Raw genomic sequence first — 17,186 nt, forward strand, 5'->3', positions numbered from 1 at the left:
ATAAAAGTATGTTTTCATTGGGTGTTTAGTCAGATTTTTAAAGTAAGAGGAAACTTTTATACATATGCTATTCCTCAATCTGTAGAGACATCTGTTTCTTAGACCCAATCTCCCCTTTGGAGTACCTGCCTAGTTCATTAGCATGGTGGTTTTCAACTTTCTGGATCTTTGGGTTCCTGTAAGTTATTGGGAAGCCCACCAGAGCTTTTGTTTATGTAAGTTACACCCATCAATATTTGCCATGATAGAATTAACAGTCACATTTAGAAAAAGTATTTATGTGTTTAAAATAGCATAAATGCTCTGTCTCTCTCTGTCCCAAAAATAAATAAACGTTGAAAAAAAAAAAAATTTTAAAAAAAAAAAAAAAAAAGAAGGGGCGCCTGGGTGGCGCAGTCGGTTAAGCGTCCGACTTCAGCCAGGTCACGATCTCACGGTCAGTGAGTTCGAGCCCCGCGTCAGGCTCTGGGCTGATGGCTCAGAGCCTGGAGCCTGTTTCCGATTCTGTCTCCCTCTCTCTCTGTCCCTCCCCCGTTCATGCTCTGTCTCTCTCTGTCCCAAAAATAAATAAACGTTGAAAAAAAAAAAAATTTTTTTAAAATAGCATAAATAAACACATTAAATGTTACATAAACAATAATTTTAATAAAAATAACTATATTTTCCAAAAAGAAAAGTGAGAAGAGTGCTATTGGCTTACGTTTTTGCAGATTTCTTTAATGTCTGGCTAAAGAGCAGACAACTGGATTCTCACGTCTCCTTTGCATTCAATCTGTTCCTTCATACATCATGTAACCTCTGCAGAACTCTGCAAAAACATTCGTGAAAGAATTAAAGTAGAAAAGCCAAAATCTTAGGATTATGAAAATAGTTTTGACCTAGTACACCCCATGAAAGGGTCTTAGGGACCCCACAGAGTCCAGGGCCCCACTTTGAGAACCAGTACAATTGGATCTTGCCACAGTCTTCCGAGTAGCTTCCACCCAGCTGCTTCCAGTATTCACACCCAGGAAATCTATCTGCCAAATTGCCACACTGTCAGTGAAATAATTGGCATTAAGTCATAAAATCGAAAGCATCTTTTTTTTTAATCCTAAATACACTCATGAAGGGTAGCTTCTCCCCTGTCACTAGATGAAGTGAGGCAGATCCCTGAGATTTTCTCTTCTCTCTTAGATCGAAGAAAATCCCATTTGTCACTCTAAACACAAAACACAGTCTCACTTGGTACTTGGAAAACTCAGACCCTTGAAGAAGCCAATTTCCAACTTTATTAAAGGTTACAGTCCCTGCCTCTGGGACTGTAGAACAGCTGTAGAGCACCCGCCCTGCCTGTCTTCTCTTTTTTCTTCCTTGATAACTATAGATTCCCATTCCTTTGGAGCGTGTGTGTGTGTGTGTGTGTGTGTGTGTGTGTGTGTGCGCGCGCGCGCGCACCTGGCGGGGTGGCAGTATACATGGACAGGATGATGTATGTGGAGAAGATGGTGGAGAAAGGCTGATAAAGAGATCAGGAAATGTAAGACATCTGGTGCAAGGAACACATTCAAGTGTCCTTTTACTGGATAAACCTGGAAGTGGGCCAGTCTCTTGTCTTCGGAATGTCCTGGGAAGGAATCCTAACTGCTACATTCATGGAGCTCTCCAATCGTTCCCTGAAGTCCTTCTTGCTAGACTTGAGCTAAGGCAGGATTGATCCACTGCACCTCTTGGTGGGGGGTGTGTGGCACTTACAGTAAACCAGCACCCCCTCAAAGATCCTCTCCTTTTGTACTTCCTTGGTGCAAGACTGAGTTATCTAAATGAGTTCTTCACTATCTACAGTGGATTTTTTCTAGTTCTTATTATAGCATCCTACCTCTTTTCTATCTGTGACTTAGTCAAAGCATCCAGTTTAATATCTTGTTATCCACTTTAAAGAAACCAGTACCCATTGGCTGTTCCCTAGCTCCAGGAGCTCAGGTGGCCTCATAATTTGTTGTTTCCTTGTGCTCAGGAAAAGTACTGACAGCTCATAATTGGTCATATTTCTTAGGAAATTTGCATTTAATCTGTGAACAATGCTTGCTTTTTTTTGGTATAATTTGTCTTACATTTTTGAAAGTAATAACTATTCATTAAGTTACATTTGAAAAATGCAGGAAAAAAGGAAAACATTGTCTATAGTCCTACTGCTCATATAAAACCACTATTCACTTATATGTATTTTCTTCTGATAATATTTCAATACATGTCTCCATTTTAGCTGTATTCATATAAATCAAATTTTATATCACATATTTTATCGCATATTGGTATGCTATAGGCATCACCAATGTCAATACAAACTCCATATAAACATCAATTGAATGCTTGCAAAGTATTGTATTAAATGGATATGCCATGGTTTATTTAATCATTATCTTTATTGTTAACGTTTACATTGTTTATACTGTTTAGTATAGAATACCATGCTGCAATGAACATCTTTGGGTAGACTTTTTTTCTATATTTTGATTTACTTCTTAAACTACATTTCTGAAGATGGACTTATTAGGGAAATGGATATGAAAATTTTCAGGATACACGCACCCACACACGTGTCTATATAAATACACACAATTTCACAAAAGGAGTTCATAATTCAGGATGCTCAGCTGTGGAGCATGAGTTTATCATATGCCTGTGTTCATGACACATTATCATCATTAATCCATGTAACCTCTCATTCTTTATTGGTTAATTTCCTTTATTTCCATCATCATTCTTTCTACCACTGCCCTCACCATAGAAGATCAATCTAATATGCTTGATATACATTCCTCTATTTGTGTCTGGTCACAGAAGCATGCATTTTTATTTCGCGTGCACATATGTTAAATGTACACAAATGACATTGTGCTATGTACCTCATATTGTTTCTTACTTTTTTCATCCAACACTTTTTAAGATCTATCCATATTGTTCTGCGTAGATCTCATCTACGATTCCGGAGGGCTGTATGACATTCTGTTCTGTGCATCATACTATTATACTTCTCTGTTTCCTAGTGAGTAGACTCCCCCAGACTGCTTCTAGTTCTGTACCACAACAAGGGTGCAGAGAGGAACTTCCCTGTTAGTGTCCCTCATGCATCTGTGGGAGATACACACCCAGAGAGAGACTTCTGGGTCTCAGGGCAGACCTCTAACTGGACTAAAGTCTGGTTGTTTCCCAGAGTGATTGCTCTGGTTTGTACTCTGTGCAACAGAGCATGCAAGTTCCTGCATTCACACTTTCCGCCAACACTTGGCATTATCCGACTTCCTAATTTTCTCACTCTGATACCAGCAAAGTGATATACTGTGGTTGTTTTCTTTTGCATTTCCCTTAACACCCATGAGCTTATGCATCTCTTAGCATGTACATTATTTATGTTTCTTAATCTGATTGCCTGTCTATATCTTTGTCCATTTGTCTGATAGGATTCAAGGTTCCCCCCCCCCATTGGTCTATATATTATAAACATTAATGATGTCTTCATATGTTTAATAGAATTTTAGATTTTTTTCTCTGAAAATCTGGTAGTTTTGCCTGTTAGTTTGATTCATACATCTTTTAGTTAGCTATATCTAAATTGAATGTACATATATCAAATTGGTGATGAAGTCTATTATTTTGATAAATGCTATTAATTTTTATGTATTAATCTTCTATCCAAAAATCTTGAACCTTTCTTTTTATTTCTGAACATTGTCAGTTACAATAACTTTAAAAAAAAATAAAGCTGTCTGTTTTTTACCCCTAGAAATTTATAGAAGCTCTTCACATGTTGGGGATAATCAGCCCTTTCTTTGCCTGTAAATAAAAGATTATTGTACCCTTTGTTGATTAATGAGTTGTAAACATTTTTGCCTGCATTGGGATGATTTGCCATGCTATTATGGAATAGAATTTGTTAATCTTTCATTTTATAATTTACTTAGAAAGGTCCCCCTTTTGGGGCGCCTGGGTGGCTCAGTCGGTTAAGCATCTGACTTCTGCTCAGGTCATGATCTCATGGCTCATGAGTTCAAGCCCCACATCAGGCTTTGTGATGACAGCTCAGAGCCTGGAGCCTGCTTCAGATTCTGTGTCTCCGTCTGTCTCTGTCCCTTCCCTGCTCGTGCTCATGCTCTGTCTCTCTCTCAGACATAAACATTAAAAAAAAAAGAAAAAAAAAGGTCCCCCTTTTTAAGAATTTTCTTGTGCTCTCTTCTAGGAGCTTTATACTTTCATTATTTTACATTTAAATATTTTATTCATAATTTATTTTGATACAAAGCATGAAGTATGGATCCAAGTTTATTATCATAATGGCTATGTAGTTGAGTAAGCCAAACCATCTTTCACTATTGATTTGAAACATGACCTCTATCATAGGCTACATTTTTGCAATATATATGTGAATCTATTTCTTAATTTTATATTATTTTCCATTGTTCTGTGCCTTTTAATGCTTCAGGTCTATACCATATAAATTATTAGAGCTGTATATTGTGAGGTTAATAGCCAGTAGCACTCATCCTCTTTCATTCCTTTTTCTATCTTTCTTAAATACCCCTATTTATTTTAGTTTAGTTTAGTTTAGTTATTTGCTTTGAGAGAGAGAGCATGAGGGGGGGGAGGCAGCAAGAGGGGGAGAGAGAGAATCCCAAGCAGGCTCAACGCTGTCAGCACAAAGCCCAACGTGGGTCTTGAGCTCACAAACCATGAGGTTATGACCTGAGCCGAAACCAAGTATCCGATGCTTAACCAACTGTGCCACACAGGTGCCCTTATTTTATTTCATTTTATGTGTTTTACCCCACTGACTAGAATATCCGGTATAAGATTAAACAGAAACAATGTTATCAAGTCCTTTCACATCGTTTCTGAGAGTAGCAGAAGAACTTCTAAAATTTCAACCTTAAGCATAATGTTTGCTGTAGGTGTTTAGTAGAAACTCTTTATGAAGTCAAGGAAGTTCTCTTTTATTTCCTTTTTACACTATATACCAACCATCAGATCAAATGAGAAAGACTGACAAGTGCTGGTGAGGATGTGAAGCTCCTGAAATTCTCATACGCTACCGACTGGCATTTAAACTGATCCGGGTTCTTTGGACAATTCCAGTCTCTACTAAGTTTGGAAATACTCATACACTGTGACCCAGCAATTCCATACAGATATGAGGCCCTAGCAATGCGTATACAGGTATAACAAAAGAGGTGTACGAGAACATTAATTGTGGTTTCAGCAGTAGTAGCAAAGAGCTGGGAATAACCCAAATCACCACCAACAGCAGAGTGGATAAAGAATTTGTGCTGTGTTCACATAGTGGCTTCTATAGCAATAAAAGCCAGTGAATTATGCTTACATGTAATAACATGGATAAATCTCATTTACATGATACTGAACAAAAGAGCATATGTATTATTCCTTTTAAAAACAGGCAAACGAATCTGTGGTGTTATATATAACCACAGTGGCTATCTTTGGGTGAGGAGCAGTGAATGGCAGGAGCATTAGGAAGACCTCCGAGGTGCTGGTGGCCTTCTGTCTCTTAATCTGGGTGGTCATTATACGGTTATGTTTTTCTCTATCTAAATACATTTTTTTAAATATCTAAGCTTGCCAAGTGACCAAATAAATGAAACAATGAATGAAATTTGGTGTAAATTAAACTGGAAAAGACCCTTGCTTGTACTGGAAATGACATATGTTTTATTTGGTTTGGGTTTTGTTTTGGGGTTTTTGTTTGTTTTGGTTTTTTTATTTGTTTGTTTGTTTTTGCCCTGGTTCTGCCTCTAATGAGCTATGGGATTTGTTTTTCCAGCAAGTTATTTCCCCACTTTGAACTCCTGTTCCTAATTTCTAAAATGAGGAAGCTGAACTAAATAATCTTTACATTCCCTGCCGGTTCTAAGATGCGGGAAGTCACCTGAATTTCTTATTTTTGATGAACTTTCACTGAATGTGAGGAAGAGCTGTTTCCTTTTGTTCTTTCTACTCAACCAGCAACATCCCAATTATACTTTGGCTTTCCTTAGTAGCTTCCCAGATGATTGTTAACGCAAACTGCCCGTGCCAATCGATAGTGATTTTTCTCACTCTAAATTACATTCTTTATTTGATTTCTATATCAAACTTTTGAGAGTCTGTTTGGCATAATCTATGCCCATATATTTCTGGACCTATAAAACTGAGGAACTGTTTCTGGTGATTCCACCTAAATGACCAGTTAGTTGTCTTAGAAACCACTGCTCCATCACACCCACCAGACTATAAAGGAAATCAGTAAGAACTTCAAATAATCCGCTGATGGCTCCTGGGTTTAGGGATGGCCCTACACACTCTGGAAAAAATCCATCCTCTCTTCCTGTGACAGAAACTGTTCGCTGTATGCCCATCACTATTCTCCCTTTCTGTAGCAGGAGCAACTATCACACTTAGATGTTTATGTGGCTTCCAAGAATAAAGACCATGTGCCAAAGCCTTCCCTGTGCCTACGTGTGGTCATGTGACTGAGTTCTGTCAAATGAGATGTGAGCAGAAATAGTATGTCCAATGCCCTGAATGTGCCCTTAAAGGACATGGCTGCATCCTTCCTTTTCTGTTTTCTCTGTTGTGCTGGCTGGCAGGTAGATGGAGCAGTGAGCAACTTGCCTTCAGAGACAGAGACAAATCCCTGGAAATGTTAAAGATATGTTAGAGAAGGTCAGATAATGGGCCTGGGCTCCCGAGAGATTTATGACTCACATTTATGCCACAGAAGCTAACACCTTTAGGAAAAAGCAAAATAACTTCTATCTTGTGTAAACCCTGTTATTTTGGATTTTTGTCACAAGGCACAGAAACCATATCCTAACTCATATCCTCCTTAAATGTGTTCCTGGAACCACACACCATGACTGGAGCCTGTCTATACATGGAGAGTAAATGGGGCAACTGTTCTATACTTTTTCCTAAGGTTTTTACATTTAAGGTTAACGTTCACGACAGGACAGCTTTTCTCTTCTTCTTAACTTGGCTCTGCATCTTGCACGAGGCCCAAAATCAAAGGAAAGAAAATTCAACATCCGGGCTGCTACTCAAACTGACCTTGAGATATAGGCAAATCAGCCAATTACCGTAGTCTGGGCAGCGTGGTGGAGTGTTTTCAAAGAAGCCAGAGGAAATGGCTTGAGGAGAAGAGCAGTTTAAAATGTAGGGCCATCTGAAATCATTAAAATCATCCATTAAGGAAATAAAGAGGGTGGTTCTTTAGAGTGGATAGTAAAATGTGTTTTGGAAATTTCTCCTGTTGGAGAAACAGAAAATGTCTCTAATGGTAAAGACCAGGAAAGAGAGAGGTGGACAAGAGGCGAAGAGTTAGAAAAGAAACAAATAATTATAAAGGACTAGAGATACAGACTATATAAGCACTATGGTATTTACAAAATTGATCCACCTTAAACATAGTAATTTCTTTTAGGACAGGGGCATCTTTTCTCATACTTACTATCTGCCATTACTGCCGTGAGAGAAGAAGACAGAGAGGATACTGCCCTCAGACTTGGTTACTGACTCAACAACAACTATGTGCTGGGAACTCTTCGGGCGCCTGAGTGAGCAGAACAGAATCTACGCCCTCACGGAGCTCACATAGGGACACATACAAAAAGCAAATCAACAAACGTGCACAATATAATGCCAAATGCCCACAAGAGCAAGAAACAATAATAAAGCATGAAAAAGGCACAGTGAGTGATGGGGGTAAGGAATGTGCTATTGCAGAATGAATGGTGGGTCTGCTTCTCCAATGAACAGATATTTAAACAGAGTTTTGAATAAAGCGACAGACAGCCATATCTAGAGGAAGACCTTTCCAAACGGGCAGAGGCCCTGAGGACGGACAGAGCTAGATTCCTTCAAGCGTGGATGGCAAATACATCACATACTCTCCCCACTTCTGCCCAGGAAAGACAGCCACACAGGGGTCAACCCCGGCTAGTACAGCCAGGCTAGTATAGCCTCGGAATCCTTCTGAACCCAATAGTCCGGTAAACTAGTGATAGGTAAGAGTCAAGACAGGGATCAAAGCCATTTGTTACCACTGCTTTAGAGTGTAGACTTCTAAATTCTACCCATAATCCTATCTTCGGCTTGTTTGATTTTTCCAGTGTCAGGGATACCACCTCCCACTGTATATGGTTGGAAAAAACATCAGGGCCAGGAAAATCTCATTGCCGTGGATACTTTTACTAAATATTTACTATTAAAGTTAAAATATTTATTATATGCACTATTTATCGTGTATTAAAATTAAAATATTTACTCTTCATTAAATATTAACATACTTATCAAAATATTTACTCTTTGGTATCACTATGGGCACTCTGCTAAGTCTTAAGGATCTAGGAATAAAACATTTCATTACCTCATAAATCAGAAAGATACAAAAGAAAAGTCATTTACAATATGGTGAAATAGATACTGTAAGAACTCTGAAAATGGTGTGCCTAACTTGACAAGTAATGGGCTATTATTAGGAAAGGGATCACGGAGCTACCAAGAGCAAAGACTTTAGGCGTAAACAGACTTGTGTTTTCTAGTTGGCCGTTTTTAAGCTAGCGTGTGACCTTTGTGGCATTCAGTTAACCTCCGTGAGCTTTGATATAAAAAACACCAAAGAAAGCACATGGCATAGAGCCCCTAGCACATAGTAGACACTCAATAAATAGTTTTTTGGGACGGCTGGGTGGATCAGTCAGCTAAGCATCCGACCTCATCTCAGGTCATGGGTCATGGGTTCAAGCCCCACGTGGGGCTCTGTGCTGACAGGCCTGGGAGCCTGTTTCAGATTCTGTGTCTTCCTCTCTCTCTGCCCCTCCCCCACTCATGCTCTGTCTTTCTCTCTCATGAATAAACATTAAAAAAATGCAATGAATAAATAAATAGTATTTTGTTAAGGTCAGTTTGAAGCAGGAAATGTTTTTGTGATAACTGCTGCGAGTTCGGATCATCAGTTGTGTGAAATAGGGAAAAAGAAGCGAGATAGACTTCTTTCTATGTGTTTAGTCAAAGAGGCATGAAAGGACCATAACATCTATGGGGATTACATTATTACGGCAGGTACCACTAAGACAAAAGCAATGTGCGAATTAGTTACACAATTCCATTAATCCTAAAACACATTCCAATAGCAGAGATGTTGAAATATGAAAAACATACACTTTAGAGTCAACAAAATTGGTATCTAAGGTTTTTTTTTGGTTTTAGAGCTGTAACATAAAATACAGAAGAGAATGAAAAGAGGCTAGATAAGTAAGCTAGAACGGGTCATGGTGTGTGTGTGTGTGTGTGTGTGTGTGTGTGTGTGCGCGCGCACACAAATTTAAATTTAAAAATTTAAATTTAAATCACAAATTTAAAAATCAGGGCATTATCCTGTGGCCAAACTAGAGTCTTTAAAGATTTTAAGTCAGAAGAGATAGGAGCTGTTTGGAGGTATGGTGGGAAGAATTGGAAAAATGGCCTGACAGCAGTCACTTATGAATATGTGGTATCCTTACAACCAGAGATTGTGGTTGTTGTAAGACTTGACTGTGCATTTCAGTCACCTATGAAGATTTTCAAGGAATATGTCCATTTTGGCAAGTTGTTTTTTCATTGGCATAAAGTTTTTATAATGTATGCCCATTGTCTCTGAATCTCTGTGGACTCTGCAGTGATGTGCCCCCATTCACTGTGTTTTCTATCTTTTTTTGGCTTCATAAATCTAGTAAGAAATTTATTGGGTTTATTATTCTTTTTCTTGGGCTCAAGGGTTGTGTAGAAGGATGTTCCTTTAGTTTCCAAATACTTTCAAGATATCGTATTGTTTCTGATTTCTACTTTAATCCCAGTGTGGAGAGTATATTCTGTGTGATTTGAATCCTGTGAAACCGACTGAAACAATTTGTGAGCAATATAGTGCATCGCAGTGAATATGTCATATGCACATCATGCTTACAGTTGACTATTTATTGACTATCACCCTAAATCAGAAATTTAGACCCAAAGTATAAGTCCAGGCCCAGAAGTTTGGACTTGCATATTGACGTTTCTTTTCTTGTGTGTGGACTGTAACAACTATTTAAAGTATTTACTATTAAACCATCCTAAACCTTTGCACATGAAAAGAAAGGAACTTATCTTGACTCCCTACTTTGCAATGTTTGTAATTCTTTTCCTATTTTTAATCCTCCTGCTTTAGGTTTTCTACAACTATACTGATAATGGGTGTGCCGTATCTGTAAGGCAATTTTTCTTATTTCTAATGGAACTGCAAACGTGTTACACTACTTGTTTGTGTGTAAAGTGTCCTGAATAGTTGTATTTTGAGATTTTTTTCCCTCATAGTTTCATATTATAAATACCTACTATCAATAGCTTTGCACACCTTGGGTTTTTTTTCTTCTTCTTTTGCATTATTTCCTTGAAATAACTCTTCTAAGAATTATGCTATTGGCTAAAAGGGTATGGGTACACCTTGGATGTGCCTATTTGTCTCAGGCGCCCTTCAAGAGGCTGCACCACCGCTATCAATTACCTCCCTAAGTCTCCTCCTTCTTCGCCTTGCTACCATTGCCCTTGACATTGCTACTCTCGAGCATTCCTGTCCTCTTTAGTACACTCCTTTCTTAAGACTCTGGATGGACTCCTTCTATTCTACTTCCAAACTCAAATGTCACCTATAAAACTCTGCAAAATTCCCAGGAGGCCTGGTCACCACCCTCCTCCATTCTAATAACATTCCATGCCCATCTGAAGCGTGACAATTACGGCATTCAAGTTCCCCGTTCTCTCCCCCACCCCAATATGTTGTCAATTGTCTTATTAAAACCCCTTAATAGGGGCACCTGGGTGGCTCAGTCAGTTAAGCATCCAACTCTTGATCTTGGCTTAGGTCATGATCTCACAGTTCATGAGTTTGAGACCCGCGTTGGGCTCTATGCTGACAGTGTGGAGCCTGCTCAGGATTCTCTGTCTCCCTCTCTCTCTGCCTCTTCCCTGCTCATACACTCTCTCGGTCAAAATAAATTTTAAAAAATTTCATTTTTATTTATTTTTTGAGAGAGAGACAGCATGAGCAGTGGAGAGGCACAGAGAGAGAGAGAGAGAGAGAGAGAGAGAGAGAGAGAAGGAGACACATAATCTGAAGCAAGCTCCCGGCTCTGAGATATCAGCACAGACCCCATTACGGGGCTCAAACCCATGAACCGTGAGATCATGACCTGAGCTGAAGTCTGAGGCTTAACCGATTGAGCCACCCAGGCGTCCCAAGTAAAAACATTTTAAAAAACACCTTAATGCCCACAGTAAGTGACACAACAGAAGATATTTGACAAACTTTTATTGACTGAACTTTTATATTCCTCAAGCAATAACAAACAGGCTTTGTTCTGCACAGTCTGGCTAACTGTAAATTAGTTTTATCATTTTATTTTCCTCTTTCTTGTTTAATGGCTTATATTTATGTTTACTCAGTAAAAACCTAGATAAACACCAATCTGGGCTAGCTATTGTGATTTGTGACATAGAAGAATTTTACTAAAGTAAGAAGAAGTTGGTTTTAACCAGAGTTATTTTTTTTTTCTGGATTTCTTTTAAGCATTTAGGAAAGTAAGGTTACATTACCTGTAAGGGACTGTTATCCTGTTAGAACCTCTACACTGGGCAATCGCCAGATAAATATCCAGCTCCCACCTCTATCCCAGGACGGTCAATACAGTCCTTCAGAAAAGCTATTAAAGGTGCTGAAATGAGAATATAAAGCTACCTGACTGCTGCCTGCACTCACCATTTAATCTAACCCATTCGCTATCTCTTCAAAATTCATTCTTATTTCTACAGAGAATTAACGATTACAAAATGACCCGTGTTAAGCTTAGCTACAGTGAGGAACAAAGAAGGTATATAAAAAGTGCCGATCCTATTTTTTTTCTCCATTTAAAGACAACTCCTATTTTGATCAAAATTTGGAGGAAATTAAGATAGGAAGTTTCAAAATTGTGAAAACAATGACTTACAAAATCCACTGATTCAAATATGGGAGGGAAAAATGTTACTCCCCCAGAAAGGGAGAGAATCAAGAAAAGATTGAAGGGAATGGTTAATTACCTAAAAGGCTTAGGAAGAATGTACAGAAAATATAGTTACGGGAAATTATATTTTTGAAAGTGGTCAACAAGAGACAGCATGTAAGTGATTCCAGTCACACAATAATATTAAATAGAGAAAAAAACACCACTCAGCAGGTAAGAGGCTTCTTCAATTCTGCTTCCTTTGAAAGTTACATATTAACTTTTGCATTTGGCAAAAATCACTCAACTTTGGGTCAAGAGTGGGAGCTCGTCAAACATCCCTTGCATAACATGACAAGGAGGATGAAGGGGGATGGAGAAGAAGTCAGCCCACTGGGCAGCCAGGCTGGGGAGGATGAGGTTGTGGCCATGGCTGGGAAAATGGAGGGGATGTCATTCTGTGACTGAGAGAGACACTGGACAGGTGCAGCATTTGGGGCTTAGGATTGGGTGGGATGTCATATCTAATCTGAAAACTGGAGAAGGCTGAATGGCTTGGCATCTCTGAAGGTCCAGAAGCTCTTGAATCCAAAGGGGTGTTGGGAGATAGGCTAGCTGCAGAGATCCACAGTCAGAATAGTCCATGAGGGCCTGTGGGTGACTGCCTGAAATACATTTTGTTGTCAAGCTGTTTTCTGTGTACCAGCCACAGCTTGAAGCACGGTTGAGTGACCTGTTTTTAAATCCAGGAGCAGGATGCATAAAGCCTTGGTAAATATTACCAAATTGTCTCCAGAATAATTTTACCAATTTCTACTCCCACCAATGGAGAATGAGTGGACTTCCTCACCACCTCCTTGCCAGAATAAGGATAAATCCTTTTTTTCTCTTACTTCTTTGTCAAATTGGCAAAGAAGAAAAATAACACCTTGCTTTCATTTGCACTTTTAAGTTACCAATAAACATGTTTTTATATCGTATTTATTTTGATATAAATTGATAGCGTCTTTTAGATTCATTTTTATCACTGCTTTAAAATGTTCATAAATGTTAAAAATATGGCCATTGTCATTTGTTGAAATCTTCTACATGTATTTTGATTCCAGTTATGACCCATGACCTAGTTGTAAGCTATGTCGCCGAATTTCTCAAGATTTTCTCCCAGTGTTTTTTATATTTACAAAATTTGTTTGTTTGTTTTCCAAGCTGAGGGCATTTAAGAGCTAACATTTACTTTATGAATTTTTTTAAATAACTTTACTTTTTACAATAAAAAACTTAATTATCTGGGTTTTATTTTGACTAGAGGCAGTGATATGTACAGGGCAGGCAAGAGAGCCAGTTGAGCAACTTGATGCAGAGAGGGATTTACTAAGAAGTTTAAGCTAATTTTCTGAATTATCGGCAGGGTTAGGGTGCCAAACAGTTGACAGCAATACAGACAAAAAAAAAAAAATCCCCAGGTGCATCATGGGAGCATTCTAGGGGACATCCACTACTGCCCCCCGCTGGGGACTGGTGAGCAGAAACCCCACAGCAGGAGCCCCAGAACAATCAAGTGTCTTTGCCACGAGACCCAGCTTCTTATCACTACTGCCAATTCTTGATGTCCATTTCCGTGCTCCCAAGGACACATGGCTGTGTCCCCTGGGTGGTATGCTAGCTGCAAAGAATTCTGAGAATGTGAATGCTAGGAGCTGACACTACGCGATGCCAGACATTGCCCTATATACGTTTACAGATATTTAACTAAATTTCACAATCTCCTACAGGGCAGGAATTATTATATCCCCATTTTGCATATGACAAAACTGAGACACCAAAAGTTATCACCCCACCCGACAGCTAATGGATGGTGGAGCTAGGATTTGTACCCAGGTTGACAGGCTCCAGAATCTGTGCTCTATAGCTAATGGTTTTAGGCTTCGCAGCCTCTAAGGTACAAGAAGCCAAAGCTAGAAAGAAGTGGGAGTGGGTGGTGAATGAGTCCATTGGCACAGTTGTATACAGCCACTGATCTAACCTTTCCAAAGGACCTTTCAAATCTCCATGTCCTTCATTAAATAACCTTGCTTTTCTTACTGACTTGTAACTAATGGCCTTGTGCACTGAGTGGGCACTCGACAAATATTTGTTGACTGAATGAATGAATATTTTGGATCCTTATTTCAGGACTATCTATTTTGGCCCATTGTCAATTTTGCCATTTAGTGTGATATTTTCACTTGCCATTCAAGATGTCCTCTCTGGATCTGCCCTCTATGTCTACCCTTATCTGTCCCCTACTTTCTGATCTCCGTGGATGGCATCAGCAGGCTCTTTTGCCCCTGGGCAGAAGGAAGAGGGATCAGGCTGGAGTATGTGATGCTACTGTTTCTTCTTGGTCATGTGGCCTTGGGTTAGCCTCTCCCTCTGCTGAAGAACCCAGCTCCTGTCATATGTCCCTCCTGGCCACTGCTCTCCTATCACTGGTTTTGTAACTGCCCTCTCCACTCCACTTCAGGCCTGCGGACTCTCCACTGTTGCTAGCCTGCAGTCCTGCATAATCCCTTTTTGGTCTCTCTAAAATCTGCCCACACTTTTGTAAATAGTCCCTTTATTAAACTCTCCTCAAATTACCTAGTCTGTGTGCAGCATCTGCTTCAGTGAGTCAGGAACAGAAGCTGTTTTAATCATTGTCATTTTCAAACATGTTTTAACATCTGGTAGGAAAAACAGTCAAGATTTTCCCCAACCTCAAAATCTCCTCTCCTATGTCTTTGTTCTTCCAGATTAGAACCACTCTGAAATCTAAATTATAATCTATTGAATTTTAAAAATTGAAATATTATTAGACCTAAAATTACTTTTTTTCTTTCCGAATGAGGACATAAAATGCCTTTCCATTTATTCACATCTCCTTAATGTCTTGCCGTAAATATTTTCAGTTTCCTCATATTCCTCATATGCCTTGCATATTTCTTGTTGTTCCTGGGTTATGTTAGAGGATGAACAACATTTTTTTTCTATTGCAATCTTATTTTTCTCCCCTGTAATTTCTAGCTAGTCATATCTGATATCTACATAAGCAGTTCATTTTTTTATTTTTAAAAGCCAGACACATTACTAAACCTGCGTTCATTTAAACAGGTTGCTAATTCTCCTGAATCTCCTAGATAATTCTCTTCGGTTTACTATATGTGCATTCATATATCTCCTACCAATGATAATTTTACTTCTCCTTTCTTATGTCTGTGGTATATATTACTGAACTGTCTAAAGCTTCTTGAGAAGGCATGATAATGGCCTTTAAGATAAAATCTTGACTTGCTCCTCAGTATAATAGAAATACCTGTAATGATTCAACGTTAGCATTCCATTAATTTTGGATTTTAGATATTCTTTATAATCTTTGGGAAGTGTCTGTATATTCCCAGTTCACTGCAAATGGTTGTATGTTTATTTCTTTCTCTCATTCATCTGGAATGGGTGGGTGATAAATTTCATTAAATGACTTCCCAGCACTTTTACAGATGATTAAAAATGTTCCTTCACTAATACATCAATAAGATGAACTAAAATAATACAACTAATTTTATATAATATCTTTTTGTTCCAAGAATAAAGCCTATGCAGTCACAGTATACTAATTGTTAAATACAATTCTAGATTTCAATTTCAATTTCTGGACATTTTACAAAGTTTTTTTCTTTCTATCTATTTTCAGAATTACAGGCGAGATCCTGGTTCCCTTTTCTGTGCTATCACTGTCGGGTTTTAGTGTAATAAATTTGTAAATATTTCTGTCTTTGCTTTGGAACAATTTAAATAGCACAGGAATTATTCCATGAAAACATAAAATATGTAAAACTGCCCAAGCATGACATCATGTAGAAGCATAAATTTTCCACTAATTTTTTTTTCAACTCTATGGTTTACTCAGGTTTTTCATTCTTCTTGAATCACTTTTAGTCATTTCTGTTTTCATAGGAGATTCACTTGTTTTTTTTTTTTCCTTGAGATATTCAAATGTTTAGCACAGAGCTTTTCATGATTTATTCTTACTCCAAATTTTTAAAATTGTGCTTTGAATTGATCAGTTTTACCCTTTGATTTGTAAATTAATTACCTTCTGATTATCATTGCTTTTTCTCCCCTATGGTTTCTTTAATGCTACTGTTCCTGCACTTAGTAAAATTCCCGAAATTTCATGCTTAATTAACTTAATACATTTGGATCTTTTAAATAATTACATTATGAATATTATTCATTTCACTACAAGTACAGGACTCATCTTCTACCGTTTCCTGTGTGTTTCTTTTACACAGTTTCTAATATGCATATTGTACTTATGTCTGTTTAAACATAGCAATTATTTACACAGTGCTTTTGAGTAACTTTCTATTAGTAGCTCTTTGCTTTGTTATTGCTGCACTTTTCAGCTGTTGTTATTAACTCCCAGGGTTACTTACACTACTGGGATAAGAGACAATAACCTGCAAGTTGTTTCTTGTCAAAGTTTAAGAGCAATACAGTTATGACTTGCTAAAATACACTGCATTGCTATAATATTATCACCCTAAACCTTGAGGTCAGACCCTTAAACAAAGAAGAAAGGGGGCACCTGAATGGCTCAGCTGGTTAAGTGTCCAGACTCTTGATTTTGGCTCAGGTTATGATCTCCCAGTTTGTGAGATGGAGCGCTACGTAGGGCTGTGCACTGACAGTATGGAGCCTGCTTGGGATTCTCTCTCTCTCCCTCTCTCTCTCTCTGCTCCTCTCCTGCCTGTGCACGCTTGTGTGCTCTCTCTCTCTCTCAAAATAAACTTAAAAAAAAATAACAATAAAAAAAAATTTCAAAGAGGGAAATAAACACTAAGACCCAGACACTGGCAAGCATACTCCAGACTCCGTATCGTCCTCCATACTCTGGAAGGGAGACAAAGGCTCAATCCAAGATTGACCATTGGGCCCATGATCTCTACGTCCATCCCTCGAACCCACTCTATAAGCCCCCATGTGCTGAGGCAGATAGGAGTGGGCGGGGAAGTCTGCATTGTCCAAAGGCAGCCTCATGCGCATGTATTTTGCCTTTCATTCAGACACAGAAGAATGGGCCTTGGGCCTGAAACTCTTCCTTACCAAGGGATAAAGAGCTCGCACAACCCATACCAGGCTTAT

General features: G+C 38.6%; 1 long non-coding RNA gene across 1 annotated transcript in view; it reads right to left on the bottom strand.

Moving 5' to 3' along the window:
• The window catches only part of LOC132689251 (uncharacterized), a 226,300-nt gene that overhangs the window by 35,870 nt on the left and 173,244 nt on the right, over window positions 1–17,186 (bottom strand). The window contains exon 4 of the long non-coding RNA XR_009614935.2: window positions 701–808. This is a non-coding gene — a long non-coding RNA (uncharacterized LOC132689251). The remainder of the gene's footprint in view (window positions 1–700; window positions 809–17,186) is intronic.

This window comes from Panthera onca, chromosome A3, assembly GCF_046562875.1.
Source record: "Panthera onca isolate mPanOnc1 chromosome A3, mPanOnc1 haplotype 2, whole genome shotgun sequence".
NCBI lineage: Eukaryota > Metazoa > Chordata > Mammalia > Carnivora > Felidae > Panthera > Panthera onca.